This window comes from Equus caballus, chromosome 20, assembly GCF_041296265.1.
Source record: "Equus caballus isolate H_3958 breed thoroughbred chromosome 20, TB-T2T, whole genome shotgun sequence".
NCBI classification, from domain to species: domain Eukaryota; kingdom Metazoa; phylum Chordata; class Mammalia; order Perissodactyla; family Equidae; genus Equus; species Equus caballus.
Window position 1 is genome coordinate 17,177,207 of NC_091703.1, and position 25,725 is coordinate 17,202,931.

General features: G+C 41.5%; 1 protein-coding gene across 13 annotated transcripts in view; it reads right to left on the reverse strand.

The window, feature by feature from the left end:
* ATXN1 (ataxin 1) overlaps window positions 1–25,725 on the reverse strand; it is a 384,336-nt gene that overhangs the window by 124,332 nt on the left and 234,279 nt on the right. For all 13 annotated transcript variants that reach the window (XM_070244939.1, XM_070244941.1, XM_070244938.1 and 10 more), the window contains one exon: window positions 23,779–23,907. The gene's annotated coding sequence lies outside the window, so the exon portion shown is untranslated. The remainder of the gene's footprint in view (window positions 1–23,778; window positions 23,908–25,725) is intronic.

The window sequence follows — 25,725 nt, forward strand, 5'->3', positions numbered from 1 at the left end:
TATAGCTGGAAGAAACGTGGGGTTTGTAATTAGAGTTTTCTCCTTTTTTTTCCCCCTTCTCGAAGCCAACAGGAACAAACTGAACTGAAACATGGTTGTTTAAAAGTTAAAAGGTTGTCATCCCCCTGTGTTCTATCTTTAGTCTTGCTTTCTTTGTCTTTCTAAGATGCGAGAGACATGTTTCCCCTATAGATAGAAAATGTTGTGAGCACGCCCAGGGAGCAGTGGTGGGTGTCTCTCTCAGGATCACTGGGACGGTCCTCCACCTGGGTGACCAAACGTCAAGCCACTCATAGATTCCCTTTCTTTTTTTCTACAACTCGTGAGCTTGTAATGTGGCGAATGAGCAAGACAGATGCTTGCTACAGCAAGGAGAATTCTGCAAACAACATGCAACGGTATCCAGAGAGAGAAGGCTTGGAATTTAGTGGAAGAGAAACAAGATGTTTGGTGAACCAAACAACAGAATTAAGAATGAGCTTCTTGAGACCAAAGATAATGTTTTCTTCTCAGGGTACAAGGCCTATTGCTGGCCTCAACAAATATTTGGAGCATTAATAAATGCAGGGATAAATAGTTGACGCCCATAACTACTAATGAATTGTACCTTATGAGAAAATAAACCTTTCCAGATTTTGTACACAGTATAAAATTAAATTCCGCTCACAAAATGAGAAGATTTAGGGGTGTCCATCTCATGTCCCAATGATTGTGTGTCAGTCTTCAGAGGAAAAATTAAATATTTCATTAAAAAAAAAAGTAGGAGGGTAGTTTCTGAAAATTCATTTGTGAATCAAAACCAGAGTAGACCAAGTGACAGAGAATTCAAATGAAAGAGTAACAAGAGAAGAGATATTGCTGATTTTTTTTCCCTCTTGCTGGTGTGAGATTTTAAAGACATTCCCTCCTGTCGAAAGGATAGCATCAAATGTATTTAAAGTTTCTACATAAACCTGCTTCTGCACATCCTTCTTGTTCTTAGTACATCATCTATTCTCATCTCATTTCACCTCACCAAGTTTTATAATAGCATGTGGGTTTACGCTTTTATCATTTCATCTTTTGAAAATGTTACAGAAAATTAATTCACATTAAAACTCCACTACTAATTCAGAACCTCAAGATTCAGAATTTAAAGGTTCTCACTAGCGCTGAACGTAAGCCTCCTTTTAGCTGGCTAGTTTTTTAAAAAAGGTTGAGGAATGTTTACCTCACTTAAGCATTCTTAAATCTACTTTTATCACCATCATTTGCATCAAATAACGTGCTAATTGAAAGTGATTTAATCTTTAAAGTGACTCTAGATTCAACTTTATTATTTTGGTAGAGATGAAAGTCCTTGAGATTTGAAGTCAAAAACTGAAAATATCTGGGTTCAAGTTCTGTTGATGTCACTTACCATGCGTGCAATCTTACACAATCATTTCAATTTTCTGAGAACCACTTTCATCATTTATTAAAATGGAGGTAAAAAGAATACTTGTCTAAAAATTCTCTGAGGATTACATCAGGGAAAGGCAATGAACTTTATAAAGTGTAGGCAAATTATGTCATTTTTATTGTCATCACCACCATCACCATCATCCATATTTAAAAATAATTCAAATGAGAGACGGTAAGGAAAAACCAAATGGATCCCCTACTCTGTACCTGGCACCAGGCCATAGATTGGGCATGTCTTGTGCCCATTTAGGTCCCAACAAGAGCCCTACTATCTACATATAAATTTATATGTTACATATAAATAAATTATATTTCCAATTCTAGAAACAGAAACAGAGAGGGTTAAGTACCATGCTCCATAAATTTATTACTCAGATATGTTTCATGAACTAAATAGGTAAATATTTATTGAGCACTTACTAGGTATCAAGCATTGTTTGCGGTGTGAGAATAGAGCTGTCAGTGAGCTGACAATGAACTGGATTCTTTTTGAATTCTAAGTCATTGTTTTCCCCACTCCATACTATGCCAGTGTGTGCTGGGGCTCTCTTCCCTGTCCTCTCTCTTCTCTCTCTCCAGTGGCTCAACTTACATAGAAAATAATACCTGGACAGCAGAATACTAGCATAAGCAGTCAATCCCCCTGACAGGGACTCTGTAGCCTCAGGGTTCAAGGCTGCCCAACGGCTGAGGTGATCAATACCCTGACATACCTGTAGCCCATTTGAAACACCTGGTTGGGAAGCTCTGCGTTACGTATAGCGTAGTCAATGATTCAGAAATTTCACTAATTTGTACTGACTTCCTCCCATGTTAATTATTATTGCATATATAAAACATGCAATTCCTAGTGTTATACACACATCAGCTAATACTTTCTATCTCTCTTACTGCTGTAGACTTAGTGATTTCAGCAGTGCTTTCAGAATTTGTGAAGTTAAAACGACTTTTATGGTCAGTAAGTAAAACGAAATAGGCATCAGAAACAACATTTTTAAAATACACTATTAGGTAATTACGGCAGGAAGTAAAACTTAGGAATTAATGCAAAGGAATCAGGAATTTCTTAAACACTGCTTCAGATTCGGAAATGCACCTAAAGGTTGAGACATACGTTACACAAACTAGCGTCTTCTACATTCTCGACCCTTGCTCTTGTCTTGGATATTATAACAAATAAGCAGTCTGGGTACATAAAGAGGTGGATAAGCTCACATGCAGAGGACTTAGAAGTGAACATCACTGCTAGGTATGGAAAGAATACGTACGGCTGTCAGAGGCGGTGGGAGAGAATATATGGAACAGGCTAATTTGCTGAAAAACAGCCCTGAGGTCAGGAAAACACTTGCTGGCCCCGGACTGGGAAGACTACACGTTGTGGGCATGTACTGCGTGGAAGATGCGCTGGGGGCAGACAGGCAAGGAAGGAGAGCATGCCTTCAAGGAGCACACAATCTAACAGAGCAGTAAGAACCAACTTGACGTAAAAAAGAAATGAGTAACAATAAGGCTGTGGAAAAACCGTGCTATTAGCAAACAAATAACCCAATTAAAAAATGGGCGAAAGACCTGAACAGACGCCTCACTAAAGAAGATCTAAGGATGGCAAATAAGCACATGAAAAGATGCTCCACATCATGGGTCATTAGAGAATTTCAAATTAACCAACAATGAGATACCACTACCTATGTATCAGAATGGCCAAAATCCAAAACACTGACAAACCAAATGCTGGCGAGGAGGAGGAGCAATAGGAACTCTCATTCACTCCTGGAGGGAATGTAAAATGGTACGGCCACTTTGGAAGACAGTTTGGCAGTTTCTTACAAATGAAATATACTCTCACCATGTGAGCTGGCAATCACACTCCTTGGTATTTATCCAAAGGAGGGGAAAACTTATGTGCACATAAAAACCTGCACACAGATGTTTAGAGCAGCTTTATTCATAACTTCCAAAACTTGGAAGAAACCAAGATGTCCTTCAGTAGGTGAATGGAAAAATAAATTGTGGTACATCCAGACAATGGAATATCACTGAGTGATAAAAAGAAAGGAGCTACTGGGGTCCAGCCTGGTGGTGTAGTGGTTATGTTCATGCACTCTGCATTGGTGGCCCGGGATTTATGGGTTTGGATCCTGGGCATGGACCTACACACCACTCATCAAGCCATGCTGTGGCAGTGTCCCACATACACAATAGAGGAAGACTGGCACAGATGTTAGCACAGGGACAACCTTCCTCAAGCAAAAAGGGGAAGGTTGGCAACAGCTGCAACCTCAGGGCCAATCTCCCTCACAAAAAAGAAAGAAAGAAAGAAAGGAGCTGTCAAGCCATGAAAACACATGAAAGATCCTTACATGTGTATTACTAAGTAAAAGAAGCCAATCTAAAGAGGCTACATACAGTATGAGTCCACTATATGACATTCCGGAAGAGGCAAAACTATAGTGATAGAAAAAAGATCACGGGTTCAAGGGTCGGTAGGGAGGGACGAATAGATGGAACACGGGATTTTTAGGGCAGTGAAACTATTCTGTATGATGCTGTAATAGTGCACACATTTCATTATACATTTGTCAAAATCCATAGAATGTACAACAGAAAGAAGGAACCCTCCTGTAAACTATGGACTTCAGTTAACAGCAACATATCAATACTGGTTCATCAATTATAACAGATGTACCACTCTAACGCAAGATGCTAATAACAGGAAACACTGTTTCGAGGAGGGGGGCAGGCAGAGAATGTGGGAACTCTCTGTACTTTCCTTTCAATATTTCTGTAAACCTAAAACTGCTCTAAAAAATTAAAGTCTGTTAATTTAAAAAACAAAACAAAATTGCACTGTCAGCTATTTGAGGTTTTCCCTCCAGATGTCTTTCCAGATATTGGCTAGAGCCAGGTGGAATCAATCAGAGAAGATGCCATCAAGATGACTCCCTGGCTGGGAGTTTGGCTGGGTTTGAAAGACTAGAAGGGACTGGTTTATGGGTCAAGAACCGGGAGGACACAGTGCTTCAGATGGAGATAATGACATGGGCAAGCTTCAGAGGTAGGACATACTGGGAAGAGCAGTCAGCAGAGTATGGTGCTTGACTGCAACACAAAGGCCACAAGATGGTAAATAACTGGAGGTAAAGACTAGAGGTGCTGAAGTATGATTAAGAGTTTCAAATGGAATCCAAAAGGCGAGTAGGGTCCCTCTAGACAGCTGGGAAGGGACATGATGGAATCAAAATGATACACAAGGAGAGTCTCTGCTAGGTCCAGGCCACGCCAGAGACATGACAGGGAGCCCTGGTACAGATGACGTTATGAGTCATCAGCCCCCAGGGAAGGTAAACAGAAGATGCTGGGAACCTAAGGGAAAGTAAAATTTCCAGGAAAAGACCTGGAACTGTGCGAAGGAAGCCAAGATGGAAGAGGAATAATTTCTCTAAAAAGTCCTGACTTTGAGGATGGAACCCAAGAGCGTAACCATCAAGTAGGGTTCCTAGATTTCTTCTCATTCAGGTTTCTCATCTGACCACAGTTAGGAGCAGAGCAAGAGGCCTGCAGTGGATACCAGCGAAAAAGAGAAAAGAGGGAGGAGAGAGGGCATGTACAACTGGTGAAGTCAGAGAATCTTCACTCCTACATCCATGCACTGGAAAACTCAGCAGCCATAAAAATATTGCTAAGATCTATATTTATTAACAAGAAAAGATGTTCACAACATATCGCGAGGTGAGAAAAGAAGGTTCAGAAAAGTATACCAATTACGATTCCATTTTTGTAAAGCTACACGTATTTGTATATGCATGCATAGAAAATATTCTGAAAGAAAACACACTCAAAATGCTAACAGAGGTGAACATCTAGGGGCGACAACAGCATGGCAGGCTTTTTATGTTCCTACTCTGTATTTTCCTACCTCCTCCTCAAGCTGATGCAGAGAAGACTTGTAACAGACTAATTTTTTTTAATGAAAGAGTTAACACTCTTTCCATCTCAAAAATCAAGTTTCCAATGGCGTCCTCCTTGTTAAGCGTACAATAGCCCGTGCTTACACAAAAGCCAATGCTTGTTTTAAATCAGTGTGGTGCAGCCTCTTATTACATAAATTACTTCAACAGCCACATCCTGATGCACAAGGGGAAAAAGGAACGGCAATTCCAAAATAGTAAAGTTTCAAAAAGCAATGACAGGAGCAGCGAGAACAGCAGCAAAGGAAAATGCCTCGGGAAGAGAGGAGACAGACCCCACATATTCCTAGCACTTGTCTCCCTGACTCTGGGGGAGGTTTCTTGATTAGTCTATTTTAAAAATTGTTACTGTAAAAAAAGCATCCTAGCTAAAAATAACATTAAGATGCACAAGATATGCAGAAACACTCCATGATGCAAATTATTTATGAAGATAATGTAGCAGTGTGACCAGGAATTAGCATGAATCAGTTACCATACAACGGAGATGTGTTCCCTGTCAACCAACCAGAGGGACGCATGGACCAATCACCAGTGTCGGATTTTAATGTTTGTTCTTACCCATCAAAACTGTTGCTCTACATAGAAGGGAGTGGTGGGGTGGTCTCGGGGTGGGGGTGGGCAGTACAGAACAGGCACCCCACCAGCAGTGTTTTTAAAGAGAGATTATATCCGTCATCTTTCCTAAACTAACAATTTCATCTTGAAATCTGTTACAGGAAGTACCTTTAATCAAAAGCCATCTGTTTCAAATTCTCCCTTTCTATGGCATAAATTTGCTATAGCTATTTACTGTAGTTCATTACTTAGGCATATTGTTATTATCCTTCCTGTAACTTTCATTTCTATTGCGTTAAAGTAGGGGAATGAGAAAGCCAGAAAGGAAAACTTAAACGGTTGACTTTAAACTTTATTACCTGCTAATAACTCTGTCCAAAAGTTTAGTAGGGGAAGAAGTTGAACTACCACCTAAAAGAAGACTAAAAGATTGTCTGAAGATTCCATTTATTCATGTTTTCCGGTTCCCTATAAAACATGGATATGCCCTTGGTAAAGACATTCAATGTCTGTTTCAATTTAGCAACCACTGAATATTTTAACTCTGTTTACCAATCAAATAGGGAATTGCAGCAACAATCATAGAATATCAGTGGCAATAACAATATAAATCAGAATAATAATTTGTCTCCTATAATAATTTGCCTTGAGAGTAACATCACTGAGAACTAATAAACTCTAAGGCTAGAGCCTAAAGTAATAATTTAGTTAAGGACTAATAAATTTGTTTATAAGGTAATAACCATTACCTTACTAAGGGGGAAATACCATCAAATTGTTATCAGAGTAACTTCTGTTTCCAGGGGAGTCGCGGTGGGATTAATGAACAGTCACTGAAACCAGGAAGCAGTGTGTGTTATCCCTGAGCTCTGAGTTGCTAGTATACAGTGAGGTACACAGTTACAAATCAGCGCAGAGGATACTAACCAAGGGAGTTAACCCTCAGTCCCCTTTCTAAGGAGATTGCTCTTAACAATGTGCTAAGTGAATGCATGCATCTATAAAAGGTACATGCCTGGTAATGGAAATATTGAGCCTTAAAGCAACCGGAAGTTTTCATTGCTGCTTGAGAATGTAAACTGAATCATTCCTCAGCAGCAAGGGGGAAAATCAGTACTTGAGAGTGACTTCTAGACGGCAGAAGGGACAGGGAGGGCCATTTCACTGTCTCACATTTGAATAGAAAAAGGTCAACTTGGATTGATGCTTCTTCTGAACAGAAGCAGAAAAACCTGGGGAGATTTGTGATCGAAAACGATTTGAGAGGTTGTTCACTCATCTGGACCAAGCCTCTGAGCCTAAAATATAGGAAGAAGGTAGATTTGAAGGTTTCTAAAATCTTCCAAAACTGTACAGTGCACAGAGTTGGTCTTTGGCCACCCAAAACTTCTAGAAAGGCAGAATTTTAAGAGTCACTTGTAGACGTGGAGCGGGCACTGCATAAACACCTGATGAATGAATGACTGAATGAATGAGTGGGTTATTAGAGTTATCTTTGAGTGGCCATTTTACCAGGGCCTGAAAAACCAACATAAATTATACAAGGGTTCTGTCCTTAAGAAGCTTCTATTCTATCAGGAGAAGCAAAATATAAGTAAATAATTTTAATACGGTGTGATACATATAGCAATAATGCAAGGCTATAAATAAGGAACAGATGTCACAGGGAGCAAATAGTGAGGAACTAGGGATGGGGCAGAGAAAGCTTCTAAGATAGGCTGTGATTAAACTCATTCACATCAGGTGCTAATATCTAATCTATGGCCTCCCTCCCAGGATCATTTGCATTTTAATAGAAAACACGGGGAAGGTTTTGCTCAATACTTGAGGACTGACCTGCTATTAGTGGCATTTCAGGTATTAGGTGAGAGACTGGTAGAAAAGATACTTCAAATAACACTACTGGGCAGAAACTCTACCTAGTTCTATCATAAAAAAGGCTCAAAGAGGGTAAGTGCGTGTCTTCTTCAAGCAACTGTATCTAGCAAGCACATGAAAGAAAGTTGGTGAAAGGTCTTGAACAGATGTTTGCACACGCATGGTCACAGCAGCATTACTCACAATAGCAAAGAGGTGGAAGCAACCCAAGTGTCTGTTGATGGATAAACAAAACACAGCATGTCCATACAATGGAATATTACTCAGCCTTTAAAAGAAGGGAAATTCTGACACCTGTTACAACATGGATAAACCTTGAGGGCATTATGCTAAGTGAAATAAGTCAGTCATAAAAATACTGTATGATTCCACTTAGAGGAGGTACCTACAGAAGTTAAATTCATAGAGACAGAAGAAGAATGGTGCTTGCCAGGGGCTGGGGGGAGGGGGTATGGAGAGTTATTGTTTGTTGAGTATAGAGTTTCAGTTTCACAAGATGAAAAGCACTCTGGAGATGGATGGTGGTGCTGGCTTCACGACAATGTGAAAGTATTTAATGCCACTGAACTGTGCACTTAAAAATGGTGAAGATGGCAAATTTTATGTTACGTGTATTTTATCACAATTTCAAAAATTGGAGGAAAAAAGGTGGTGAAGTATACCATAGCTCTGAAATTTATATGCAAAATTAATTAGATTATTAAGATTAAGTTAGTTATTTTATATGGAAAGTTACTGGATAGAAGTCAGAATGGGTAGCATGTATGATTAGGTGGACAGCTGCTCGCTTCCTAACATGTTTGAAGAAATGACCCCCAAAAGATCTCCCCCGCGGTCGGCTGAAATTCCACCATTAAAAAACTTCAATCCTTGGATCCCCGAGCCCTTGGAAAATGCAGTTCTCCTGGCCAAGGTCCCTATGAGCTTAGTGTGTCTTCATCAGACTGTGTCTCTCCACAGGTCAATCAAGGCACATGAACTGATTTGAAGCACTTGGGAGAGGGGAAAGATGAGACCCGAAAGGAGGAAGAGCGAGATGAGACACTCAAGCGACAGGCAGAAACCACTGAAATCAAACTGGGTCTACTTGGAAATTTTCCCCATGCCACCAAGGACCCTCTGCCATAGGTTTTCCTACAAGCTCTTCTCTGCTTTCTCATTCCGACACCCTCCCCTCTATCGGAAAGACTCCCAGGAATTAAAAAGGCACCATTTTATCAGAAGATAAACACGGCTTCTGCTAAACCATTTTCAACCACGGCTACCTACTTAATTATGGGAAGTAATTTTGAGTGTTCAGTTTCATAAAGTGAAATCAGGTTAGTAAATTTAAGACTGAGATGGAATAAGTAAATACATACGCCTTAGAGCTCTGTGTTTCTGAGTTTGTGGCAGGGAGTAGGTGAGGTCTGAAGAATCTAGATGTGTCAATGATGTAACAGGTAAGACAGACTGGATCAGAGGGGTTTTAAAGTGAAGCTAAGTGAAAATTATAGCACACGGCTATGACTCTATGTCCATATCATAGAGGGAGAGTAGAAAGCCAGTGGAACGCAAGGCTGCCATGCTCTGTAGCTGGGGTGCCTTCAGTACAGCATGCTAGGGGGGCATGTGTGCGTGTACTAGAGAGAGAGACAGACAGACCCTACTGTTACATCAGGAGAGGTCACATAAAAGAAAGGTGGGAGAGCAACAACATTCTGAATTGGGAGAGCCTCTCCTTCTTTATAAGATACTCAGAGTACTTAGGCATTACTTCATCAATCTCCATACCACCTGTCAGACCTTCGATGACCATGACTGTCCCCATACATTAATCAAGGAGGCAACCAATGTAGCTTTGAAAAAAGTTCCACTCGTTCAGACTTCAAGGTATTATTAAAATTTCTATAAAAGTAAGTAACAGGAGGTGGTTCTGATCACAGTGTTGGCTTGAATTTTGTCCCCATGTTCCTTGCGGATTAACATGGTTACATCACTTAAGGTACCACAGAAAGAACAGGTGGGTAAGAAAATAAGCTGACAAAAGCCAGTGAAATAATACACAGGTGGTAGAATACACACACCTGCGTCTTCACCCTCCTTCCAAAAATAAGAAGATTCTATTTTCCTCCTCTATACTCTATATAGTCTAGAACAGATTGAATATGTATTTATAAAGAGAAATATATTATTTTGATTAATATTTCACACAAAATCTCATGTAAGGTCATGGGTTTGCGCAGAAAAAACATGGGGGTTGGACATTCCTTGAGCACCTCTCCTGTGAGCTCTCTCCTTCACCTGGCGCTGCTTCTAAACTCTGCTGGAAGCCAGACCAGACTGGGCACAGCAAACCGTCCCTTCCTTTCAGTATCGAATGCAATGAGTCAGTGTTTATGCAATGATCTGCCATTAAAGCAAATAAGCAGAATTCAGAATTCCAAAACATGCCGTGTTTTCATTTCCAGTTCACATGAGTCTGAAGCTCGCCAAATTTGGGCGCTTTAAGTTATGAGGTCCCCTGTCGCACATTTCTTTATCAGTCCCTCCACATAATTAACTAAGTCTCTCTGATAAAAGTGTCTAAAACGCTTGCTGTTTCTCAGCAGCAAACAAATGCCTTTAGCCTCTGACCCAGCCCTGGGATTTCTCAAACCCTCTCCTGTCTCTGAAAATATATCCCATTTAGGTAGGGGTGCTTGGTGGTAACACATGGCATGCGCAGGAACTAAGCCATCAGCCCCAGACTTGCAGAGTGGTACCCCCAATTGAATTCAAAGCTAACAGAACACCCGTATCAGTGAGCACAAAACAAAGAGCTAATAAGGCAAGTATCCACCTCATAAGAAGCTGATGGATAAAGGCTGTTAAAACTCTTTAAGTCGAGAAAAGACATGACTCTGAACTATCAAAGTGGCCCGCCTGCCCCCAGAGGCTTATGTTCTGGGTTTTTCGTTTTCCTTGCTGCCTTCCTCTATCCCCTCCCTTTCCACTTATTGCCAATTATATGGCTTGGGACAGTACCCCTCAAGGCAAAGAGAGCACAAATGGGAGGCCATCCCCAGCAGCCTATACCACCCCGTCTACACTCTTCTGTATGTATTTTTTTCCTGAAAAATTCGAAAGAAAACACAGTAAATTATTATCTGCTTAATGCACATTTAGGTGTTCCCTCCCCCCATTTTTTATCTCTAAACGATACACTTTCAACGTTTGAGTTATAACCTCGAGGCCTGAAAAATACCCTGCTCCTCCCATCGATATTGTGCAGTTTCGGCGACAATAAACTGGCTCCCAAATGTACCGGTGAAAACCACAAGTTCTCACTCTCAGTGACTTGAATTTAGTGAAATGAAACAGTCATTTCTATTTTAGTATTTTTAAAGAGTTGCACTTAATAGCACAGTTAAAAAGGTCAGTTAAATTAATGGGTGAGCACAGGTCCCATCGAGGGTAAAGGGTTTTTAAAGATCCCAAGGGCTCTTGGAACACACTGTCTATTTTGAAATCATAGGGAAACCTGTTGAAAAGAAAAGTCTTCAGCTGGGGTGAGACTGGAATATTACCTACCACGAGAAGACACTTTCAGAGACTGTCTTTCAATCAGACATCGGTAGGAATTTATTTGGAACCCCCAGCACACAGGAGTCTGGCAGGATCCCACCAGAAGTGACGCGATGAACGGTGCCAGCACGATTCAGCTCCCTTAACCTGCTCTGAGTTCTCGCAGCCGACTTCACACAGAGAGAGCTGCTGGCCTGAGCCTCTGTGTTTCCTGACACACCTTGGGGGACCGCCACCCTCTTTTTGGTCAACCTGGAACCACCTCTCAGTTGCAGAATTTCTATCTTCTCCTCGCTATTCCGGGACGTCTCTTTGGAAACTTCCCTGAATTGTCTAGGCTAACAAATGCTTTAGGCCTTTGCCATCTAGCTGATTATGTCAACATGCTACTTAAAATCTTTCAATGATTCTACTCCTCTCTTCAAGACAAACTCTGAACTCCTCAGCAGAGCTTACTGAAAAGATACTTTGTGATCTGGCCTGTTCCCTTGACACTTTGGACTTGCTCTCCCCTCGCCACTGTGGCCAACTTGCAGTTTTCCAACATGCCGTGTTCTCTCTTACCTCTGAGCTTAGCACATGGTATCTACCATGTGACTAAAGCTGGCCTTTCCCTCATCCCTTGAGTCTGGACTTACTAGGTGACTCGCTTTGGCTAAAGGGAAATTAGCAAAGATTTTGCAAACAGAGGTTGAAAAGCACTTGTAGTCTGGGTTTGTTCTCTCTTGTTGCCTTGGGAACCCTGAGATCGCAATCTGAAGAAGCTCAGATTAGCCTACGAGAGGATGAAAGACTGCGTGGAAGAGGGACAAGCTGCTCCAGCTGAAGCTCCCCTCTCCCAAACAGCCTTACAACAGTTAGACATATGAGTGCGGCCGTCAAGGACCAACCAGTCCCAAGCAAGCTGGCCAGACTTGAATAGCCCAGCCAACCCGCAGAATCAAAAGAAATAATACGTTTGTTGTTTTAAGCCATTAAATATTGGGTAGCTTGTTACACAGTATATGCCAACTGATACGCCCACTTTGTTTTCTGGTTAAGACCTGCCCATCCTTCAGGTCTGAGGATGAAGGCTTTCCTGACCCCAAAATATGCCACTCTGGTTTGCACCCATGGCATCTCGTGGGTACCTCTAAAAAAGCACTGGCCACGGTGTGAAGGAGTTGCCTATCCTTTGATCTCTTTCCCCAGTGACTGAAAGCTCTTTAGCTAGATGCCTTTCCTACAGCACACACTTAGTAAATATTCGCTGAAAGAAGACACAGGAATGTACATATCTATCTTCCAGCTTTTTCCATCCTTAATTTTAAAGAATTAGACTAGAGAATTTTTACTGATCACTACCTAGATGTGGTAACGACGTCAAAACATATTTTAATGTTTTTCTTTTTTAGGCTTCCACTCATATCAATAGCCTTTGGGAATCTCCCTACTCTTTTTATAGGTGAGACTATCATATCTTCCAAACTCATGGTGCCTTTCAATTTGACTAACACTAAGAAATTCACCTAAAATTCCAAGGGCCCTCAGCATAGGCACGTGGATAATTCTGACAAATGCTGTCACCGTCACCGTCATAACGACTCTACTATATGTGTCAAAGAAGCAGAGGGGTTTAACAATACCTAACTGACTTCACCGTCAATGCAATGACACTGACAGTTAATGACAATTCGTGTGACAGAGGAAACGTCTCTGCAACAAAGAGACTAGCAAGATGCAATTGTTCACCTGTTCATTTCAGCGACACATCACGATAAATTTTCTTCTGCGAAATTTATCATCCTAACAGCACTATAGCTGCCACAGTTATTAGGGAGCAATCAATCATTGGGCTAAAACTTAACAAAATATCTCATTTAATTCTCTCAATAATCTTATGAGGTAGGTATGATCAGCCCTATTTTACAGATGAAGCAAATGAGACTCAGAAAAATGGAACAATTTCCTCAAGGACACACAGCTAATGAGTAATAGGTTGGGATTTGAACCCAGATATGATTCCAAAAGCCTCTTATTTGGAATAATGCCTTTAAATCTGACACCGTTAAGTGGAAGCAATGAGTATCTTCCTTTGGAAGACAAGGAAATAGAGGCACAGAGAAAGAAAGCAGCTTGTGCATGGGCTCAGAGGGGCAGGAATGGGAAGAAAACCCGTGTCCAGAACCAGCCTGATGCTCCTGCTCCTGGACCAAGCCCAAGGCGTCTCTATCTTCTCCTTGGTTATTAATATTTAGATTCAAACCTACCTCTGTGACTGACAACAACAAATTCAAGAGGGAGAGACAGCAGTTTCCTTCTATTCTAGGAGTGCTTCCAATTACTGTATATCTAGATAAGTCGGGAAAAGAAAAGTATGAAGCATGAAGTTCATGAGACCTAATTGGGCTATCATCTACTTTACCAAATTTCTTTTAAAAAAAGCAATCCTCAAACCTAGAGCTTTGTGTGTATGTGTGTGTGTGTGAGAGAGAGAGAGAGAGAGGAAGATTGGCCCTGAGCTAACATCTATTGCCAATCTTCCTCTTTTAGCTTGAGGAAGATTGTCACCAAGCCAATATCTGTGCCAATCTTCCTCTATTTTGTATGTGGGATGCTGCCACGGCATGGCTTGATGAGTGGTGTGTAGGCCTGTGCCTGGGATCTGAACCTGCAAACTCTGGCCGCTGAAGCGGAGTGTGCGAACTTAACCACTAAGCCACAGGGCCGGCCTCGAGAAGGATTTTAATCTTCCAACTTTAATGTGATTCACACTAGTTGTATTTATTATTCATATCAATATGAGAGAACTGACTTCACTGCCTGTGTACCATGAAGAATGATGAATATTTACTATTAAGTATTGAATTAAGAGTTACATAAAATAAAAAAACAAACCTCTACTCCTCTACAATATCAAAATGCACCCAATAGGTATTCATTTTGCTAGGAACACACAGTGTCGTTTATAATTTAAACCATTTCAACAACTTAAAATAATGACCTGTTGGGCATACCACACACTTGTCAAACAAGAGTAATTTATTTTATTTTATTTGTTAAGAAACATCTTGAAAACACAGGATGCTCTGAAATTACAAACAACTACCTTGGAGTTTCTTTTTTGTCCAAATATCATTTCTCTTAATTCCAGTCCCAGATCTTGAATATCTATCTTTATTCCAGGTATGGAAGAGGAAACGGATATTGGATGAGTATATAAATTGTGCTAGAAATGTTCCATTACAGCCTAACTGGCTTCCCCATCATGAAGACACAATTATAGGCACTTGCCCAGCTAAGGAGGTTCATTCAATGGAGCAAATAATAAGAGGTCTCAGAATACAAAAACTCTTTTAGTGATGAAAAGAAAGGTACTAATAATATTTTATGTCGTTTGTGGGTTTCAAATGTTCTGGAGACATCCTTTTCATCAGATTTCCTTGCTCCCCATCTCCCAACAAGGTTTGCAGGTAGACCAGCTGTTAGTTCTTTCTTTGTGAAAAATGTCCTGACATCTCCATGCCAACATAGACAGAAGCACTCCTAGGAGAAAATGTCAGCCAAAGTCCTTGGCTAGGGGCTTCTACAATGAAGTGGCGATGGAATAAAGTCCCCAAGACATCCAGTGTAAACTGACTGCCTAATTTTAGACTTAACCTAGGCAAGGCCAACTAGGTTAGGGACTTTAGGACATAATCCTCAGGACTTCTATGTTCTTTGGGATCCAAATCAGAAAGGGGGAAAAAGTCACTTAGTGCCAATTCAATTTAACATAAAGGGAGGAAAAGAGTAATTACAAAGAAGAGGACAAGGTGAATAGTGTTCCTTTTCTACGCTGGGGACATGGATAAATTACTGGAGTCCAGTAAGAAAGCTCCAGTTACACTGAACTGCTTTCAGGTCAGACCTGTCACCAGGAAAAGGAGCCAAGATCGACTGTAATGGTGTTTCCCCTCATCTTCCTTCTCTTGACCTCTAATTCCTCCCAAACATCTACCCATGTCCCCAACTCTGAATGCCAGTGCTGATAAACAACTAGAACATTAACTCAATTCACAAGAGCAACTGACACCATCTAATGTTCTGAGATCGACTAACATCCTGGCCCGGTAGTCCCCACATTCTGCCTGGACTATCCATTAATCACCTTGTTATTCTCCATGGGAGGCTATCTATACCAGAAAGACCATGTGGTCCATGATCCTTAGTAAGTGACACTCCCATGATACCGACATCCTCTTCCTGGAGGCCTGCCCAGATGAAGGAAATGGAAAATCCTCTTTGACCAAGGTGACTGCCAACTCCCTTTCTGACCCCCTGGAGGCCACCCTCTTCCACTGCCACTCCCATGCTTGCCTTTAGGGAAGTGCCAGCCAGCAGGTTGCTAGGACAACTGGCGTCATTGCTGGGGCACAGAAATAGATCGCCAGCAAAGCTGGGAATTTGGATTGCGAACTCCGATGACAGCAACAAGATACCGATTGGCAGCCAATCTGCTCTGCTAAAGGGAGTGACAGACTAACATTACCCAGTGGACAGCTCTCACCTTGACATACTATCCTTTAATCTACACTGTGCTTGACATGGTGGTGACAGAGAAGGGGCAAGAAACTCGCTTAAGATAGGAGCAGAATGACTCTATTCTGAATTATGTGAACTGGTAGATAGGCAGTAACCAATGGACATGTGTATATTTAACTTATTAGTCTCCTGAAAGTGGAGGGAGGGAAGCTGTTCATAAGCAGAAGTGAGCCAGAAACAGGTAGAGCAAGTGAAGTTGCCAAGAGAAGGGAGAAAATCTGTTTGTACAGGCAATAGCTGTCCCCTTTCTGAACAATAGCATCCTAACCTCATCCCCACCTTTTCTCGGAGAACAAAGAAGAAAAAGCAAAGGAGACCGGAAAACTAGGGCTTGCCATGGTAGAAGAAGGGAACAATCTTTGTGCCCAGTTCTCTTTGTTCTGCAGGGTAAGTTTTACAATGCTTATAACAGGTAGTAACTCGTAGGAGCCCCAGGCATCAAGACTGTCTATCAAAGTCTTGGATTTTAGCCCTTGGAGGAATTACAATTTTTCAGTTCTATGCAAGCTACAAAGGCTTGAGAAGGAAAAAGGAAAATGAAATGAAGAGTAACCTAATGGAAATTTTAGAAAACTATTTTAGCAAGAGTGATTTCATTTCTAGACACACTAAGTACAGTGTCCAGACGTCCAGGAAGACAGCTTATGTACAGACTGAAAGAGCTAACACAGCCCAGTACCTAGGCAAGGGTCCTAAGCAGTGAATTCTGCTGGCATTGTGGCCACGTCCTATCCCAGTGCCAGAGGCTTGAGGCTGGAAGGGAGATGGTCACAAGATGTGTGTGATAAAGGATTGGGCAACAAGTGGGATTTGGAGGTATAAGAAGACGGCTGGGTCCAAAAAGCATGATGACAAGAACCTGCCTGAGTCTTGGAAATCAAAGATCCTGAAGGAGATTGCTGATTGTATCCCATTAATATTTCCATTTTTGGGGATCCTATTTAAGGAAGTCGTTCAGAATGGAAGCACAAATAGAAAAAAATGACTGAGAAACTAACCTTATCTAACATACGTTTCAAACAGTTAATTTTGCTATCTGACTTAAAAAGCATTTTATACTTGTTGAAAATTACGATTTCTTAATCACATAACTTACTTATTTAGGTATCTGCAAAAGGTTAACATAATCCTCAGAACATAGAGAAGACAGATTAATTCTTTAAATCTAAGCATAATCTAGCATAATTTATTACATATACCACTTGAAATTTAATATGAATATACATTGGTTAAATGATTTTCTTGTATTACAATAAATGTTTGTTTTACAAAAGTGAAAAATTGGGGGAATTAAAAGAATGAAATTATCTACTTGTCTTTTTATATTAGCCTCAAGAAACGATTTATTTACTGGTAAGAATCAACAAATTTTGTTTCCGCTTTATGACAGAACAATGTCATTTAGTTCCTATTTATGCCTCACTTTTCGGTAAGAAAGCAAAAGAGCAACAACAATCTTTTAGAGGAATAATGAAAATAATTCAAATACTACAGTGTGATATACTTTGTCAGAAATGACAAACATCAGTAATATTCCAACAAAGAGAATGGAGCTGATCAACCCCAGAGGTGTCGAAAAGGGTGGGAATTATTTGATCTTTAGCTGGAAGAATTTTCAGTGGGTTAATACCTCCCTTCTGGGGCAGCACCACTATCCAACTTCCCTGCCTTCCTCCTTGCGTGTATACTGATTCTTGAACAGTGGGCACTTCAAAGATACACCACTTGAGAAATACTTTTTTGTGTGTGTGTGAGGAAGATTAGCCCCGAGCTAACATCTGCTGCCAATCCTCCTCTTTTTGCTGAAGAAGACCGGCCCTGAGCTAACATCCATGCCCATCTTCCTCTATTTTATATGCAGGATGCCTACCACAGCATGGCTTGCCAAGCGGTGCCACATCAGCACCCAGGATCCAAACCGGCGAACCCCGGGCCACCAAAGTGGAACGTGCGCACTTAACCGCTGCACCACCGGGCCGGCTCCAAGAAATACATTTTTAGTTGTAGGTGTCATTTCTGTCCAAAGTTCAAGTTGAAAACACTACACTTACTAGGGCTGAGAGGCATCATTTCTTTAAGTGGCCCAAGTTCCTGCTTCAGCTTTTGCATAGAAATATATAAAAGGACACTATAGGAGAATGGTTCCCAGGGGCTACAAATTCTGTCTTCGTTGGTGGTCATACCACATTGTTTCTGATGGAAAGCGGTTTCTGACTCTAATGTCTCACTTGCCCAGATGCAGAAGCAGTTAAATAAAAGACTAGTTTTGTCTTCTCTCCCTCCCTTACGTTCTCAAAGCACACACATATAGCAGCTTGAAATCCTACCCCTGAGTCAAGGCCTAATTCACCCTCAGCGGTCCTTGAAGCCTTTCCTGAAAACCCAACTCGGAGGAACCCTACCCATCATGACTTTCGGAGCAGCTGACTCACGCCCCCGAGAACATCCTCCCATGGTGCTCTGTTAAAGTCAGGTCTCAGAGGACAGTAAATATAGATTACTCATCACTGTATCCCTAACAGACTTTAGCACACCTTGGCCACAACAGTCTTTTAATAAATATTATTTATTTAGTGAATTCTTCACAAATAGAACACAAAAACTTTTTGCCTCTGCACTATTCAGTTAGAAAGCAGTCTGACCAGGCCGTTGATGCTTTCTTCTTCCCCACAGAAAACAAATATTGTAGAAGACACATGCACATTTTTCCTTCCACAGCTTTTGGGCGTTCTGTGTATTTCCCTTCTCCTCTCTGAGATGCTGAGAGGAGGAGGCTGAGCCCCCGGGGAAGGTGATGCCGAGGGAAAGGGTGTGCCTGGGAAGTGCTAGACTTTGCCAGCTGACTCAGGAAGTAGCTCTGACAACTCTGAGAAGTAGCTTGTGCAAAGGCCCTGCCGAAGGAGCCATGGCCAGGAATTAGTGAGGCTATCAATAAGAAGCAACTGGAGGAAGTGTGGGACAGGGAATGAAATGGGTGAAACAGAAAACTCTAGAGGACTTGAGGCTGTACAAGGATGCCCAGAGTACCTGGCATGGAAGGTGCTCAGTGAGAGCCTCTTCGCGTTTACAATACACAGGCCCATTTACCGGGTCATGAGAAGCAAGGACCAAAAACAGTGAGACTGTTTTCCCTCATGTATCTAACAGTAAAATCTCCCCTTCTCTCCTGACTCCCTTTATCTACCTCGGGTTTGTTATTTTTCTTTTATGATAGTGCCAGAAAATTTGGTATCACAGATGGCAAATCGAAAAGGTACAAATTGACAGACACATAGGGAAATTCCCAAATCGCTCTTACTAGAGTGTGTCTGTGTAATTCTCTTACTCTGGAGACCAGAAATTCAGCTCCCAATTTTCAAAGCTTATAAAGACAGCATAATGCTGTCTAAATAGGCACAGAGGTGTTTATTTTAGTCTTTCCATTTCTTCCCAGGAATAATGTAACTTCTCCACACTCAGAGCAGGTATTCTGACAAGGGGGTTGATAAACACACAAGAATCAAGACACTTTTATTCCTGCTATCCTCAAAAGCAATGGAGGACGGTCCTCCTTAAGAAAGCTTTTGAGAACTTCCCCTTATCACCACAGAGACATTCGACAGACTTCATTTCTACCAGCATGTTATTTCTTTATTTTCCAAATTGTGTGTCATCCAAAAGCAAAGAAAATGAAAATGACGCCATTCAGTACATGGGGAGTTTCCAGGTAGATTCAGCACCTCAACCCGGCTCCCACTTTGGGAACAAATGGATACATAAATGGTGATAAAGTGATGTGATTGTAGGAGGCAAAACCACCACTGTGCACAGAACGCCAGGGCAGACCGCTCACAAACAACTGATAAAGCAAACCACTCAATGGAAAAGGGGAGGAAATATACACAGGGCACATTTTTGTTTTTTCAAGTATCAGAAAATCCCCAAACTCTATTGATAGTTCTATAAAGTTTTTTTTTTTTCAATTGTTTCCTTTCCCACATTTACTTACACACATCACAGACATTTAGCATCTACTTCTAAGGGAAAGAAAGCAGGCTAGTCTCTCCGTGCCACCACTTACCCTACCAAACTACTATCAGGTTCAAGCAATTCTCATCAGAACCCTGTTTACGCTCCTTTTTCTAACGGCTTAGGCCCACACAGGAGAAACCCCAGCATGTGCTGACTCTCTCCTCACATTCACTAACAGGTATTTACTGAGTGTCCACTATGGGCCAAGTGGCATTTTAGATGTTGTGGATTCAGCAGGGAATAATAAGAAAAAGAATAAGAATGGTAATAATAAAATAATAGCCACGCTTTCATGGGGCTTCCAGTCTAGTTGAAGAGATGGACGACTAACAAATAAATATACAACATGGAAGGTGATTAAAAAAAATAAAGTAGGCTAGAGGCTAGAGAGGGATGGGGTGGGTGCTATTTTATGTAGGTCAGGGGAGGCTGCTTTGAAAAGGTAACTTGAGAAATCCTGCGTAAGGACACAGAGAAGCTTAAGAGAGAATTACGGATCATGGCCTCCCTGCTTAGGGACTAAGCAATACTTGAGTACGGCGGTGGGCAGTTTCTAAAAAGTTAATTTTAAAATTGGCTCATGTTTAATTTTCAAAAAGACCAGTGAGTGTGGATCCTAAATTTGAATCACTAAAACTGCATTCTCAGGAGGCCCTCAAATGAACATCTTTTGAATTGTCACGTGGTACCCGAGAGGGTTCCTGCAGAAAGGGTATCACAATGGTGACATACTAATTTTTTTTTTTCCTAACCATAAGACTGCACTCAACATTTTAAAAGCAGTTGTAAATTGAAGTTGTGCCAGATCATTGACTTTTAGAAGCCAAACAGGGTAAAATGAAGGTCCAGTCCGCCTCATCCAAGGCTGATCCTTTACACAGGGTTAGACACTTACAGCTGGGAGACCCACCAGTGGTCATTTAACTCAACTTTCTCATGTTAGTCATCATAAAACAGGCCCCCAGGGCTTTGGGGGGCCCGAGGTCATAGAGTCAAGTGCACCATGATGCAGGCTCCTGACTCTTGAGCCAGATTTTCATCGCCATTCCTTTCTTGTGCAAGATGCTACATCCTAGATCCAGTCTGAGACACTTTCAGGGGCAAACTGCATCCGCTAGAAAGATGGGAGCAGATGTGAGAGGCGGTAAATGGGGACAACAAGAGGAACGCTGCAGAGGTAACGAATTTGGGGTGCAGTCTGCGAGGACAGCTGAGGACAGGAACCACTAATCCAATGGCTGCTACGATTATGACTCAAATGCTCATACACCCACCATCATACCCCACCTATGAGCAAGCGTACATTCTTTGAAAATCTCCTCCTTTCACTATTATAATGGTACAGGCCTCTGGGTACCCAGGACACCAAAGTAAGAGGAAAATATGAACTCAATGTTGTAAAAATGCTCCAAGATTATAAAAGGTAACCAACTACTAAGATGACTAATTTCAAACTTTGTTAAGATAACTGGGAACCCCCCTCCACTCCCAAGTAAATGCAATTTGGAAGAGAAAGTCCTTGGTGCTAAAGGAGGTCGCGAGAATTTAGTATTTTCTTCCTCTCTCTCAACCCACTCCATTTACTGAAGGATTTTAAAATTACTTTAAGTTGGCCATGTGGCATCTTAAAGTTTACGCTTCGGAACTTCTTTGAAAACCTCACTCAAGGTTTGAGGTTTGGCAGGGTATCATGTGAGCGGTTCAAAGCAATGGTTTAAAAGAAAACACCAGCAGATTTGAAACAAAAGCTATCTTGATTATAGCAACGGCACTGCTCTCAAATGGAACCTGAAACCTAAAGCGCTTTTCCATAACATACTTGTTTCCCAGGATAAAAACGCTTTAAAAACCGTCACCAGAAGCGCATTCTAACAGCCACCTGATTGGGAAAATAATTTTGTAGTAAAAACACCCTGCTCCTGGAGCACCCAAATCTAACAGGACGTAAAGTTGTTCCTTAATATTGCTAGAAATTTTTATAAGGAGATACTTTTTAGTAAGTATTAAAGTGCCTTATAAGATGCTCTGTCCCTCACAGGGACTCCAAACCAAGATGTCATTGAGCAATAAACAGGTGGCACAGAGCAATATATAGACTTAGAAAGTAACACTTCTTGAGGGTTAGTGACTTGCCCAAGGTTGCAAACTTACTTGACCTTGACCATAGGGCCAGGAATAGAATTCAGGTCGACTAATTCCAGGAGCTGTGTACTTTCCACTATCACCAATGTCATCACACATACAAAAGGGAACCACATTAAAACACCAGTGTCTCCCATCATCCATTTACTATGAGGCACTGGGAGATTTTGGATTTAATAAGCTTATTTTAATATTACTGATTATTTAACCCTGAGGAGGTATGAATAAACATGCATATTTTAATACAAATTTTTAGAAAACCATGAAATAAAAAAAATTCAGGGGGGCCGGCCCCATGGCCGAGTGGTTAAGTTCACACACTCTGCTTCAGCAGCCCAGGGTTCACCGGTTTGGATCCCGAGTGTGGACCTACACTCTGCTCATCAAGCCATGCTGTGGTGACATCCCACATAGAAGAACTGGAACGGCCTGCAACTAGAATATCCAACTATACACTTGTGCTTTGGGGAGAGGAGAAAAAAAAAAAAAGGAGGAAGATTGGCAAGAGATATTAGCTCAGGGCCAATCTTCCTCACCAAAAAAAGCACACCTTAAAAAAAAAGTCTCTTCTCCTTCCCTCAAATTCTGCCTCCTCCCTTTAAAAAAAATTCAGTGGAAATTTTTCTTTTCAGTGTTAATTCTTCCTGATACACGCCCTCATATTAGCAGCATCTTGCTTTTTCAAAATCTTTTATGCAACTGCAAAAAAGCAGGCAAGAAACGCCTAGAAAGCTTAATACATAGTTTTATGCATATATATACATATACACACAAATATACACACAAAAATATTAATATATATTAAGTATGCATATAGAAAAACCCCTAGTCTAAGTTGGCTTTTCATTTTCTAAACTTTGAAGATAACACATTCATAGGCCATCCTGGGTTTCCTGTAGCTGTGTTCTTTCCTGGTCAAAACTCTTGCACACTTTTCTTGTAACACAGTCTAGCAAAGAGGTCAAATCTCCAGACAGCAGCAGAGCTGGTCAAAGCTCTAAGTTTCGTGGCGGGTCAGCTCCTTGAAGCCCACAGTGTGCCGTCTCTTCAATTACTTGATACTAAACCCCTCATGAAAGGTGACCAGCAGCTGACACACAGGAACTACTTTACCAATCCCAAAATCCCAACCCCAGAACCTGACAAAAACCAGTACACCAGCCAATTTTGAATACGAGAAGCACCCAAAACAACTGTACTTGCATACCTCAGATTTTTGAAAGCAAGAAAAAAAATTCATTCCAATCATAAACTTCACATAAATAAACATAATCGCTGGGTGCAAGTCCTGGTTGCTAACCTTTAGCCTGGAGAACCTTACCCCCTAGCCACCGACCTCAAAGAACGGCGAAAGCCCAAGTTAAAGAGGTTACTCCACACTTGATACCGTTTGACTGTACCAGGGGAAAGCCCGTTCCTACAATGAAAGAATCATTGTATTCCACTCTTTTATTCCAGAAGTAGATAATGAGCAGCGTCCCACAGAAGCCGAGAGAAAGGCAAGTTCATGGCAAATAAAAACAGAATCTCTCCCCTAAAAAAAGAAATTAATTGGATGATCACCTAGAGCTAATGCTAACACCCCTTCATCACCCTGGCTCAGTTACATCCAGTGATTCACAAACCCTCGCAAGGCAAGCCACTGCAGATGCTGCTCTTGTTAACTTACAACATTCACTGTGCACTGCTCACAGGTAGCCCCAGCCTATCCTTCACCACGGAGACTTCTCACAAGTAGCTGGCGTGCTCCTGGGCTCAGGCGTGTTCTTTCTTCCCTTCACAGAGACGTGAGAAATCCCTAGCATGGGAACAGAACAGAGGAAAAAGAAAAAGGTAAATGCATTGTCAAATCATTCGTTGGTTCAACAAATGAAATCTCGCGATCAATGAGACTAAATGATAATTCACCGAAAACCACTTTCCAGTACCCTTTCCTTAAAAAAAAAAATTTCAACATTTTTGCTCTGGCCCCAGGAAACACATCACGGCACGGCCAGCCTTTTTCCCTGCCCTGCCCATCCCATCCCATCAAGTTGAAGCCAATTCTGGGAGACTCAGATGCAATCCCAGGTGAGATGCAAACTTGCACCACAGTCTCAAAGTAAGTCACTTGATTTGAGTCTCTGCAAAAAGGAGGGAGCTAGGACTCTCACCTGTTGCCATTTTCACACTTCACTGGGTTCTTGGGAAGATCAGTAAGATCACTCTCGCAAAGCACTCACAGTTTGCGAGAAGAAAGACACTATGTAAACGCAATGCATGATTAGTGGTCATGAGCCTGTTACTCAACTCTGAGCCAGAATATAAAAGCCAGCTTTGGCGAGGCACCAACAGTCAACCATCCCTGGGGCACCCAAACATCCACAGATCTGCATGGGCCACTGTGCTAACACTCCCCTTCCACTGAAGGGTCAAGGGAGGCAGAGTACCGGAAAGGAAGTGTCTGGCATCTCAGGGAGAAAGAAAGCGAAGGCCTGGAGCAGGAATCAAAGAGAAAAGGGGACAGAAAGGTGGGTGAGAGAGGCCTGTGCGGGCGCGTCTTATTCGGTCCATGCCACACGGCTCCCTCAAACGGCCAGGCTGCAGCGTATGGTGCACTGGATGTTTTCGGAGCTGTGAAATTTTCCACTTGTCTGTCTGCCATTTCCGCCCACCGAGGATAACACTTACACACAGAAATGGCACACCAGCGCCCTGCTGGGGAAGGACTGGATAATTTTTGTTTGTTTGTTTGTTGCTTTTAAAGAAAAGACCTATTCATGTCCTGGATCGTTAATATTTTCCACACGTGAATTTCTTGATTTTTTTTCCCTCCTTCAAGAGAGAGCCAGGACCAGCTTTTCCTGGGTCAATATTAACAAGTGATTTTGACTGGTGTATTCTTGAGGGGCGTGCTTGAGCTATAGGAACTTAATGAGTGGCTTTGGGGAACACGAGAAATAGAATTTAAGTGCAATGCTAGAATCCTGTTTGCTTCCCAAGTAACTCATCCACAAGGCTGGTCATATTTTCCTTTCCAAGTTATAAGCACACAATGAAGAAAGGTGGAGTTGCAGGATTCACCCTGTGGGTGTAATAATATTCTCGAGGGAAAAAAGGGGTCCTTTATCTCAAAGGAGGCAAGAATGAACAATATCAAATCTTAGATTTGGAATTAGGGAAACACTGACAAGTACACCTCAAAATAAAGAACTCAAAAAAATGGAGAGAAATAAATTAGCACAGAAGGGAGAAAGGAAGTGTCTGCTACTAATATAATTAACTATGGCTTTAATAGTAAATACAGTTTACCAAGTGCTTCCTTATTAATTCATTCATTCACTCAAAGAATTTTTACTTGGTGCGCACTATAACCACCGGGTTCTCGGTTTATGACAGTGCACAAAACTGCCAAGGACCACGCCTTGAAGGAGTTCATTGAAGAACTGGAGAATACGATTTTTACTATATGTATAAAATTTGAAAATTGGATAGGCATTACGAAGGAAAAAGTAACATTATGATTTGCAATCACAAGGGAGGGTCCTCTTTTAGAAGGAGGGGCTTAGGAAGGCTTATCTTACAAAAGTAACATTTTAGCAGGGAAGTAAAAGTTGAGCAGAAGTTAGCCAGCCCC